Here is an 8,516-nt window from a genome sequence, read left to right as displayed (position 1 = left end):
ACATGTTGCAACGTCAGCAGTTTGAAACCACCAGCCACTCCTTGGGAGAAAGATGAGGCTTTCTACTCCAGTAAAGAGTTACAGTCTCAAAACCCCCCAGAAGCAACCCTGTCCTGCTGGATGGGGTCACTAGGAGTCCAGAACTGACTCAATGGCAGAGAGTCTGGATTGATTTGGTACAAATTCCCAGGAGCCCTCCCAGAGGGTGGTGGTGAGAACTCAGAAAAGGATCAGGCGGAGGAAGGGTTGCACCTATTTGAGAATCCAAGGGGTGGCAACCCTCTCTGCTAGCAGAGCACAGGGGGTAGGGATTGTGAGCTGACCCTCTGCGGGAATGAAGAGCATCAAAGTCCATCTAAGAACCCACCGATCGCTTTCTCCGAAGACTAAAGTCGGGCAAAACTGTGTCACCTCCACCCTGGTCCTCCTGCCACAGCCTCGCCAGCACAAAAAGAGCCCAACAGGAGCCCGGATTCTGCCCATCGCTCCACTGTCTGTCCTGGGAGGTCGTGTGCATCCCCACAGAGGCCAATTAAGCCACTATAACCATTAGTTTCTAAATGTTGACTTTAACGTTTTCCTTGTCTTAAATACTCTATTTTGAAACAAATAAAATGCTTTACTTCAAAAAACTTGATCTAGAAAGCCGGATCGCCTTAGAATTCAGGAGTTTATCCTGCCTTGGTGATGGAACTGTGATTAAACCAGGAACTAAGGCAAGAAATAAACGGAGGTTTGGAAATGAAGACGTGTCTACCTTATTTTTGTGTAAAAGTTACATTAACATATTATATATGCAATAATTTACATATGTTACAAGTGTATAGTATGATACATGTTTATGAGTAGATTGTTAGAAAAACAAATTACAACAGAAAATATATTTTAATATAAATATAACACACTATAGAAAGTGTAAACACAAAGGGGCTTCAAAAGTTCATTGAAAAATGCAATGAAAAAAAGGAAAATGCAATGAAAAGGATCATGACATTTTCCATGAGCTTTTTGAACCCCTTGTTATATATAAGTGTTTAAAAGCAGCAGTGTCACCAAGTACCTTATCAACAAAAACCAATTGATATTAACCTTATGATATATTTCTTTCAGAGCTTTCTCTCGCTCTCTGTAAACCAGCGATTCTCAACCTGTGGGTCGCGACCCCCTTGGGTGTCAGACGACCCTTTCACAGGGGTTGCCCGATTCATCACAGTAGCAAAATGACAGTGATGAAGTAGCAACAAAAATAATGTTATGGTTGGGGGTCACCACTGCATGAGGAACTGTATGAAAGGGTCGCAGCATGAGGAAGGTTGAGAGCCACTGATGTAAACACACAACAAGGAGATAGATTGACTAACCCCATACTTACTTTATAAGCCCAACAGAGAGTGAACAGAGGTTTCTAATAGTTCCAGCAAAAGTCCTGGGACTTTGAACTAACACTGGCTCACTGGGGGCCAATCCCAGAATGCCTGTCCCTGAATGAGTCTCAAATGAGTTGTCTGGTTTGGATCATATACCTATTCTGATAGGGATTAAAGTATGTCTCCCCAGAATGTGTGTTATAAATCATAACCTCTCTGCTTATGGCTACATTCTTGTATGGAAATGGGTGTCTTTGTTACGTGAACAAAGTAGGACTGTATCTTGAATCCATCTCTTTTGAGCTGAGATGAAACCAGTCAGCTAGGAAGCAGAAGTGAGGGAAGAGAGATGACAAGCCACATGCAGCTGGTCGAGGGGCAGCAGCTCAGAGGGACAGGGAGCTTCGTGCAGAGCTGAGAGAGAGAAGTAGCCTTTCCCCAAGAGTGGGCATTCTGACTTCAAACTTCCAGCCTTCTAAGACTGTGTGGAAATAAGGGTTTTTTGTTTGTTTGTTAAAGCCACACATTTGAGAGTCCCCCCCCCCCATTACAGCAGCACTAGAGAACTAAAACCAGATTTGGCACCCCAAGAGTGGGGTGCTGCTCTAACAAGTCCCTCACCTGTGAGAGTGGTTTTGGAATTGGTGACAGATGGAAGCTGGAAGGGTTTTAAGGTCCTTACGCATCGGAACTGACTTGATGGCAGCGCGTTTCTGAATCAGAGGCCACCTGGGCTCTGCTTTTTGTGCAGTGGTAAAGGCGCTGTCTGCATTACAGTCAAATATTGGGTAGAAAGTCCAACGTGGAACGGATGGACTTGGATATCTAGCTGAAGAGATTTCTAAGCATGATCTTCTAAGTGCTGCGTAGTAGTAAAATGTGACAACAAAGAGAAGACTTTACAAATGAACTGTGCAAAATGAAAACAAAATTCAAAGATTTGGAAAACTCTGTTGTACAAACTAAGGGAGCATATCCCAGAATGTTCATCACGGACCCCCCAAACTTAAACCCATTGTAATCAAGTTCACTCTGATTCATTGTAACTCCATAGGACAGAGTAGAATGGCTCCTTAGGGTTTCTGAGCCTGTAATTCTCTATGGAAGCAGATTGCCTCACCTTTCATTTGCAGAGCAGCTGGTAGTCTTGAACTGCCAAACCTTTCTGTTGACAGACTAATGCTTAATCCCCCGTGCCACCAGGACTCCTTTAACCAAGGACATGGCTATACAGCCTTTTGTTTAACACAGTAAGCCTGTGACTGAGGGATTTAAGCAAGGACCACAGCGGAACACTCATCAGCTGAGACTGCCGGGGACAGAGAAAGAACAAACGGAGAGAACTTTGCCTGCCTCTGTGAATTTTACAGGCAGGAAACGGGCCAAAGAGGCTAAATCTGTTGTCTTCCAGGAAAAGAAAAGAGCTGTCCCCGGAGAGGCTTGCAAATCAGCAGAACTGTTGGTAGAAGCAGAGTTCTGGACTGTGGGGATGCCTTTCCGTTTGGCCAAGAGGATGGGGTCACTATGCAAAGCTAAGAAGACAGGGCTGCCATGGCCAAGGGACCTACCAGGACCAGGGGGCAGGGGGGTCACCGCACAGATGGGCTAGAATAATGGAGCCAGGCTCTGAAAACTGGGGGAGCAGACTTGTCATTCAAGAGGGCCCAGAAGACAGAGTTGAAGCCCAGGGCTGAGAGTATTCCACCCAGAATCCAGCAAGCATGGCCGACACCCAGAGTCTGAAGTGCGGGCCCTTTGCCTAAATGATCCCAAAGAACAGGGGATTATTTTCAAGGGCTGAGCGCTAATGGAGTTTGTTCTGCTGGGTTTCAGGATTGCTTGGTGCTTGTTATCCCATCTTTTCTTCCAGTTTCTCCCATTGAATGGAAATGCCTACCTCGTGTCTGCTCTGCCATGATACTTTAAATATAACTTGTATTCGAAATTCCACAGGTTCACAAACAGGGAGGAATTGGACTTCAGGGTGGAATAGTGCCTAAAGTCTCACCCACATTTAATTTAGATGATTGAGAAATGAGATTTCAGACTTGGACTTGATCTAAGATTTGGAAATCATGTGATGTGGTGAATGTATCCTGCATGTGGTAAGGGCAATAATTTTAGATGCCAAAGAGTGGGAAGGTTTTTTTAAAAATGCATTAGAAATCCTAACCCCTGTTCTTGTGGTGAGGAGGCCTGGTGGCACAGTGAGTTAAGTATTGGGCTGCTAATTGCAGGTCGGCAGTTCAAACCCACCATCTTCTCTGTGGGAGAAAGATGAGGCTGTCTGCTCCCATAAAAATGTACAGCCTTGGAAACCCAAAGAAGCAGTTCCCCGCTGTCCGGTAGGCCTGGTGAGGGCGGAGTAACTCAATAGCAATAGGTTTGGCTTTGTTTTGGTTTTTTTGGTTTATTTGGTTGTTTATTTTAATTTATATCTGTGGTTATAATCCCATTTGGGTTTTGGGTGTGTTAATGAGACAGGATTTGGTGTGTTAATGAGATATGATGAGGGTAGGAAATATCTTGGATCAATCTCTTTTCCGACATAAAAGAGATGAAATGAGCTAGCTCAGAAGCAGATGTGGGTAAAGAGCAGGTCAAACCACATGAAGACTGTTCAGGAGCAAGAGCTCAGAGGGACAAGGTGCCACTGGGGAGCGAAAGCGTCCCCCTGAAGTCAGTACCTTGAATTCTGACTTCAGCTTCCTCGACTGTGAGAGCATCACTGTCTGCTTGCTAAAAGCAGCACTCTTGTGACAGTTCTGTTCTAGGAGCACTAGATCATGAAAACACTCACTCAAAACTTCCCGCCAGTGAGTCCATCCTGACGCCCGCCCTTGTTGGGACGTGCTGCCAAGTGGGCGCCAACCCACGGTGACCCCGTGCACAGCAGCAGGGAGCACTGCTCAATCCTGCACCGTCCTCACGGTCACTCTTAGCCAGAGCCCATGCCACGGCCACTGTGTCCATCCATCTCCTCGAGGGCCTCCCTCTCTTTCGTTGTCCCTCCACTTTACAGGCATGATGGCCCTCTCCAGGGACCGGATTTTCCCGACAACATGTCCGAAGGATGTAAGACGAAACCTTCCTTCTAAGGTGCACTCTGGCCGGACCTCTTCCAAGAAAATGAGTTTGTCCTTTGGGCTGTCCATGGTACTGTCGACATTCTTCTGCAGCACCGCAACTAAGATGCATGGATTCTTCTTCGATCTTCCTCATTCAATATCCAACGTTCACATCTATGTGAGACAATGGAAAATATCATGGCTTGGGTCTAGTCTGACTTATGGGATGCAGTAGAAAGAGATTTATATTAAGAAGTGTTTGTAGAAGTACAAAGTCCATCTGGTTCAAGTTCGTTGGTCAGATGTAAGCTGGAGGCTTGTCCTGACTTGGATAACTGCAGAAGCTGACAAATCAGAAGCAGGAAGATGAAGCAGGAGGGTCACAGGCTGGTAGATACAGGGGTCCATGAATCCAAGGTAAGCTGAATGAATCTAAGGTGGGCAGTCCATGGGCATGGTGGGGTCAGCAGACAACACAATCTGAGAGCAAGGAACCCGACACAAGCTCCAGATCCAGCAGAGAGTGAAGGGGCAAGTAAGAGCTCAGAGCAACTCAAGGTCTCTCTTATACAAAAGGCCACACCCCTAAGGGGGTGTGATTGACTGCAAGGGATTGATAGGCTAGGCCCCACCCTTACCTTCATCCAAGTACGTCTAATCATCACAGCTCTATTTACCATTTTCCTGTAACTCTAAAACTATTCTAAAATTTTAAAACAAAAAAACATTTTTAGTGGTAGTTGTATCCTAACACCAAAATCTGAGTGCCATGATCCTGAGTGTTTTCAATTTTCTTCATTATACTTCTTATGTTGCTCAAATTTTCTACAACGTATACACTATTTACAACATCCTTTTTTTTTAAGGAGGTGTAAATTTCAGGTGAGAGATGGCAAATTGATCATATGCCTTATAAAGACACACGTCACCACCACCACAACTCGCAAGCACACAGCAAATGGATTTTTTTTAAGTATAAACTCATGGGCATACAAAGCATGGACGTGAAGACCTCGGTGGTGAAGAGAGGTCAGCAGATCGTTGGATAGCTGAAAGGGGCTGGAGAAAGCGATGTGTTGAAAGGGCCCCGAGAGGTCACTGATGATCAATGAGCAACTGCTCCACGTCGGGTCCAGAGAAGTCCAGACTCGATGACAGCAGGCTCTTCAGAAGTGAGTTTGAAAACTCACTGAAGCCTAGGGAACTGGCTCAAACCTAGGGGACAGATTGGCAAAAATATTTGAAAAAGTACAACTTCAGCCTCTCCCCCAGCCCCACCCAGTCTGGCCAAACTAAAGCCCACTGTCATCGGCTTGATTCTGACTCCGATTCAGAGACGTTATCAGTAGTAAAAGGAGTTCCTGGGTGGTGTGAATCCTGGACTGGGCTGCTAATGGAAAGACTGGTGGTTTGAATCCATCCAAAGACATCTTTGAAGACAGACCAGGCGATATGCTTCTGAAAGGTCCCAGCCAGTTCTACTATGGTAGGAATTAAAAACATACGAGCTAAAATAAAAGGATGGGCAAAAGGGTAGGAAAAGAAAGTTGAGGAAAGTAGAATAAAAGATTAAGAGATGAAAACTAAGAAAGAAAAATGTGCTGGGAAATTATTGTTCTCATTTTGGGATTTGAGAGAACCATTTCTTGTCATAATGAATATCAGATTCCATTGAAACGGGAACAGTGAACAAATAGAAACCTAATTCAGCCTTCAAAGGAAATAGGGTCACACAAAACAAATGAATGGAGAAGCCCAAGACTGGGTTGGCAATAAAACATCAGAACAGCATTACAGCCTGAGTGTCTCCCAACCCCTCCGACCCCCCAGTCGTTAAGTCTGCCAACATCGCACTGAGCCCTTGCCCTGCCGAAGCACACACCAAGCCAGGAGCACCCCTGGACATGATAGAAAGCAAAACACCGATCTCATGTGAGGGTAGACACACACATGGTTGTCGTCTACGCGGTGGCAACAACACGCTCAGCAGTGCAGCTAACAAGTTCAGAGCTGCTCTCGCCTAAGTGACAGGGGACCCGTCGCTAAGGCAACGCTGCCAATCTGCTCAACTGTCAAAAGCAGCAGGAAGCCTTTTAGAGCTCCAGATTTGTGGACCATGTTTAAGAGCCCATTGAAGGGGGCATACAAACTGTTATTTCAGAAATCGGGACATTAGGGAAGACCACTCATTGTAAAGGACACCCCCCCCCCAATGGCCTTTCCTGGGACCCCCGTTTAGGGGTGCAGCGATAAACAAAGGAAATGTTAGCATGTCAGAACACACGCCAAGTGAGGGGAGGCGGAGGAGGGAAGAGGGAGCTCTAACCACGAGACCAAACAACAAAGATCAGTCTAGGTGGAAGAAGGGAAAGAATAAAGAACAGATATCATATGTAAATTCAAGTCAAAAGAAAAGGGGTTTCGTGCAACACAGGATCGAAAAGTACAAGGAGCACACTAAATGCAAACAATGGGTAACAAGTAAGTCCACAGCCTATGGTGACAATCCCTCCCCCCATCAATCAGGTTCCTCCTCATCTGTTATCTCAGGATTATTTATAGCCCTGGCGACTTCAACAAGAATCTCTCAAGGGAGGGTGGGCAGGCTGCAATCATTGCTTTCAGGCTCTGTCTGCACCCCGTCAGCATCGAACACCGCATCCAGGTGTCCTTTTGTTTCCGACATGTGGGCATCTAACTGGTTGTCCAGCATCAACTTGGTTAGCATAGGTCGAGAAAGGGCACCTCTTCCACGTCCACATCCTCAGCCTCGGCCTCCAAAGCCCCTCTTCCTCGATCTATTATACCTGGACCTCTACCACTGATTCCACCATGACCTAGACCCCCTCTCCCAGAATCTCCACCACCTACAACACCACCTCTTCTGTGGTAGTTACGGAATCTGTTGTCAACTTGAGACTATTAAGAGTGAAGGGATGGAATGTAGCCTGTCAATCAGGTCACAGCTTGATGGCCTCATTTGAAGGCACTAGGGAGATAAATAGCTCGCTGGAGGCAGGACACACACTCACTCCCTGGGAGACATTGCATCTGATAAGACACATGGAGCTACGCTAGAACCCTGGAGCTGAAGGAGCCAAGTGGAGACCCTGCCAGCGCTAAGATGCTTCCACCACAAGACTTTCCACCCACTGGCCTGTGATCTTCCTGCATTCAGCGCCATTGCATGTGTTTCGTGAGTCTGAAGAGGACTTTATAGATTGATATGGGACATATAGGCTAATATCAGACTTATGGACTTGATCTAGACTGGGCTGGGATGTTTTCTCACTATACAATTGCTCTTTCATATAAAGCTCTTTCTTATACACATATGAGTGTCTATGAATTTGTTTCTCCAGTCTACCCAGACTAACACATCTTCTTATACCCATTTGGAGCACTCCGACTTGTCCACCTCAGAGCAGGTTCTGAGCATGGAGTGACATCCCAGCCCTAAGCAGGGTTCCAGTGGTGCGTCTCCCACGCAGTCCTCCTCTGGGCAAGCCTCTCTGGATTACAGGCAGACCTCGTGCTCCAATTGCTCCCCTGCCCAGGACTCCGATGGGCCGGCGTACACACGCCTGGATGTTGCCCTTATCCAGGCACTGCTAAAAGTGCTTCTGCTGAAATAAGTGTCAACGCTGCCTGGACAGCATTATCCTCTTCTCCACCTGCTGGGCCCGTCTCCTGTTTGTGACCCTGGCTAGCTGCTGCTGCTGCCGCATCGAAGCTCCCACCATCACCAGCATGGCTGTTTGTTCTCCAGCGTATTAGTCAAGCGCTCATTTAGGGACATCTTGGTGGTGCCCTTCAACACAACTTTCGGATCCGACCATGCAGCCATCTTCAAATCTCCAGAATCAAAGCAAATGGAAGCCAGAAGCCGGTGTTCCTCCTGCCTTGGCCACCAGGGCCGGGGCAGGAGGGCCAGGAACCTGCTGAACCTGGATTGATGGGTGGGGGGTAGGGGTGGGTGCACTTGTTTGATCGGTCTGCCTGCCCATGGGACCTGCCCTTCCTTTCATCTTTGTCCCCAAAGCTGCCACTGATGCCGCCCCCTCCCACTTGAGCCCCCAAA

General features: G+C 46.9%; 1 pseudogene; it reads right to left on the bottom strand.

Annotated features, from left to right (window-relative positions):
• Positions 1-7,022: 7,022 nt before the first annotated feature.
• Positions 7,023-8,282, bottom strand: LOC101654120 (annotated as a pseudogene).
• Positions 8,283-8,516: the final 234 nt, after the last annotated feature.

The sequence above is a fragment of the Echinops telfairi genome, unplaced genomic scaffold, assembly GCF_000313985.2.
Source record: "Echinops telfairi isolate 266 unplaced genomic scaffold, ASM31398v2 ScPeMD7_10;HRSCAF=50, whole genome shotgun sequence".
Lineage (NCBI taxonomy): Eukaryota > Metazoa > Chordata > Mammalia > Afrosoricida > Tenrecidae > Echinops > Echinops telfairi.
Note: the sequence above shows the minus strand (reverse complement) of the source record. Positions and strands in the feature narration are given on the sequence as shown.